This window comes from Camellia sinensis, chromosome 12 (assembly GCF_055761805.1).
Source record: "Camellia sinensis isolate YWXY chromosome 12, ASM5576180v1, whole genome shotgun sequence".
NCBI classification, from domain to species: domain Eukaryota; kingdom Viridiplantae; phylum Streptophyta; class Magnoliopsida; order Ericales; family Theaceae; genus Camellia; species Camellia sinensis.
Window position 1 is genome coordinate 81,253,283 of NC_138972.1, and position 4,010 is coordinate 81,257,292.

Below are 4,010 nucleotides of genomic sequence, written 5' to 3' on the forward strand. Positions count from 1 at the left end.
TGGTGCTGTAATAACTATGAGAGAAATCAAAAAGGCTTGTGGGTGGGGAGCACTTAATGAATGCAGAGGTTATTTTTTTTAAATCAAAAAATTAAAAAATTAAGATTTGAATATTGGAGCTCTCACAAGACTTGCAGGTTAGAAACCCCCTTTTCCTTATATAATACTAGCATATCACCCGTGCTATGCACGGGTTGTGTTTCACCACTTTGTCTTCTTATTTTTTTTAAATATATATTTTTTATTTTTTTATATTATATTAAAATTTAATATTTTGATAATAATCATATATGTTGGACTTTTTAAGGAATTCATGTGTTGGACTTTTCAAGAAATTTTTATGAGGGATAATAATCATATGTGTTGGATTTTTCAAGGAATTCATATATACTTCACAATTATTTCTATATATGTGAATTGTGATCGAAATAGAGTGTAAAAAAACACAATCAATTAAAATAAATTCACCGTGTGATCAAAACGAAGTGTAAAAACTACAATCACATCACATTTTTTTCATAATAAAAAAAATAAATGAAAAAAAAAGAACCATTAAACTAACTACAATACAATCACATTAAAAAAAAAAAACTATTGAACTAACTACAATCACATTAAAAAAAGGAACCGTTGAATAAACTACAATTAGATCACATTTTTTCCATAATAAAAAATAAATAAATGAAAAAAAAAACCATTAAATTAATTACAATCACATTAAAAAAAAGAACTATTGAACTAATTACAATCACATTTTTCTCTTTGTGAGTGTTTATGTTTATCTAACTTCGATCATATTAAAAAATCAAATTATAATTTTTTTTTTGTTAGACCAAATAAAAATCACAAAAGGAGATAACTTCAATCATACAAATCACAAATATTTTTATGCTATCTAACTACAGAAAATAAAAAGATTAAATCACATTAAAAAACAGAACCATTGAACAAACTACAAGTATCTAATTTCAATCATATTAAAAAATAAAATTATAAACAAAAGGAGATAACTTCAATCATACAAATCACAATTTTTTTAATGCTATCTAACTACAATCATATTTTTCTCATAATAAATAAATAATTGAAAAAAAGAACCACTAAAATAGTAAATAAAAAGATTATTTAGAGCCATTGAACAAACTACAATCACATTTTTTCTTTTTGTGAGTGTTTATGTTTATCTAACTTCAATCATATTAAAAAATCAAATTATAAACAAAATGAGATAACTTCAATCATACAAATCACAATTTTTTTAATGCTATCTAACTACAATCATATTTTTCTCGTAATAAAAAAAAATAACTTTTAACAAAGAACCATTAAATTAGTAAATAAAAAGATTATTTAAAACCATTGAACAAACTACAATCACATTTTTCTTTTTGTGGGTGTATGTTTATCTTACTTCAATCATATTAAAAAAATCAAATTATAAACAAAAAGAAATAACTTCAATCATACAAATCACAATTTTTTTAATACTATCTAACTACAATCATATTTTTCTCATAATAAAAAAAATTAATTGAAAAAGAGGACCATTAAAATAATAAATAAAAAGATTATTTAGAAGTATTGAACAAACTACAATCACATTTTTCTTTTTTTGAGTGTTTATGTTTACCTAACTTTAATCATATTAAAAAATCAAATTATAAATAAAAGGAGAAAACTTCAATTATACAAATCACATTTTTTTTAATGCTATGTAACTACAATCACATTTTTCTCATAATAAAAAATAATAATTGAAAAAAAGAACCATTAAAATAGTAAATAAAAAGATTATTTAGAAGCATTGAACAAACTACAATCACATTTTCGTTTTTGTGAGTGTTTATGTTTATCCAACTTCAATCATATTAAAAAAATCAAATTATAAACAAAAGGAGATAACTTCAATCATACAAATCACAATTTTTTTAATGCTATATAACTACAATCATATTTTTCTCATAATAAAAGAAAATAATTGAAAACAAGAACCATTAAAATAGTAAATAAAAAAATTATTTAGAGCCGTTGAACAAACTATAATCACATTTTTCTTTTTGTGAGTTAATTTCAATCATATTAAAAAATCAAATTATAAACAAAATGAGATAACTTCAATCATACAAATCACAATTTTTTTAATGCTATCTAACTACAATGACATTTTTCTCATAATAAAAAAAATAATTGAAAAAAATAACCATTAAAATAGTAAATAAAAAAGATTATTTAGAATCATTGAACAAACTACAATCACATTTTTTTTTTTTTGAGTGTTTATGTTTATCTAATTTCAATCATATTAAAAAATAAAATTATAAATAAAAGGAGATAACTTCAATCATACAAATCACAATTTTTGTAATGCTATATAATCATCATCAATAATTAAAAAAATCAATAACAAATTAAGTCAATTGATAATTAAAAAACACAATAATTTATTTTTCAAAAAACATAGTGAGTTAAAAGGATCAATTACAATTTTTTTTGGGGTCAAAATACAATCTAATCATTATCAATAATTGGTACATTATGTGACCCTAATGAGTACAATCCATTTTGTTTTTCAAAAACACAGTGAGTTAAAAATCAAATCACAAATTAAGTGAATTGATAGTTTAAAAGACACAATAATTTTTTTTTCAAAAAAACAGTGAGATAAAAAAATCAATTACAATTTTTTTTTTCAAAATACAATCTAATCATTATCAATAATTGGTACTTTAAAAATCAAATCAAAAAATAAATAAATCAAATCACAAATATTTTTATGCTATCTAACTACAATCATATTTTTTTATAAATAATTGTAAAGAAAAACCATTAAAATAGTAAATAAAAGATTAAATCACATCAAAAAAAAGAACCATTAAACAAACTACAATCACATCACATTTTTTCCATAATAAAAAAATAAATAAATGAAAAAAAGAACCATTGACTAACTACAATCACATTTTAAAAAAAAAAAGAACCATTAAACTAATTACAATCACATTTTTTTCTTTGTGGGTGTTTATGTTTATCTAACTTCAATCATATTAAAAATAAAATTAAAATAGTAAATAAAAAGATTAAATAACATTAAAAAAAAACATATTGAACTAACTACAACAATCATATTAAAAAAAAAGAGCTATTGAACAAACTACAATCACATCACATTTTTCCCATAATAAAATAAATAAATGAAAAAAAGAACTATTAAACTAACTACAACCACATTAAAAAAAAAAAAAAGAATCATTTAACTAATTATAATCACATTTTTCTCTTTTTGAGGGTTTATATTTATCTAACTTCCATCATATTAAAAAATCAAAAATAAAATTAAAATAGTAAATAAAAAGATTAAATAACATTAAAAAAAAATCATTGAACTAACTACAACAATCATATTAAAAAAAAGAGCCATTGAAAAAACTACAATCACATCACATTTTTCACGTAATAAAATAAATAAATGAAAAAAAAGAACTATTAAACTAACTACAATCACATTAAAAAAAAAATCATTCAACTAATTATAATCATATTTTTCTCTTTGTCAGGGTTTATATTTATTTAATTTCAATCATATTAAAAAATCAAATTATAATTTTTTATTCGCTAGACAAATCACAAATATTTTTATGCGCTATCTAACTACAATATTAAAACAATAAACAAAAGGAAAAGTCAAGAAGGAGAAAACAAAAAGAAGACTTATTGTTTATATACGTGGTCACTGAAGTTGAAAGTGTAGAAGTGAGAAATCAAGAAAGAGAAAACAAAAAGAAGACTTATTAAAACAGTACAATATTAAAACAGTAAATAAAAGGAAAAATCAAGAAGGAGAAAACAAAAAGAAGACTTATTGTTTGCATACGTGGTCACTGAAGTTGAAAGTGTAGAATGAGAAGTCAAGAAGGAGAAAACAAAAAGGAGACTCATTGTTTGCAATAGGTATGTGAAAAGTTAAAAAGAGTGTGTATTGGAGAAGTTAAAAATATTTGAAAGAATTTAAT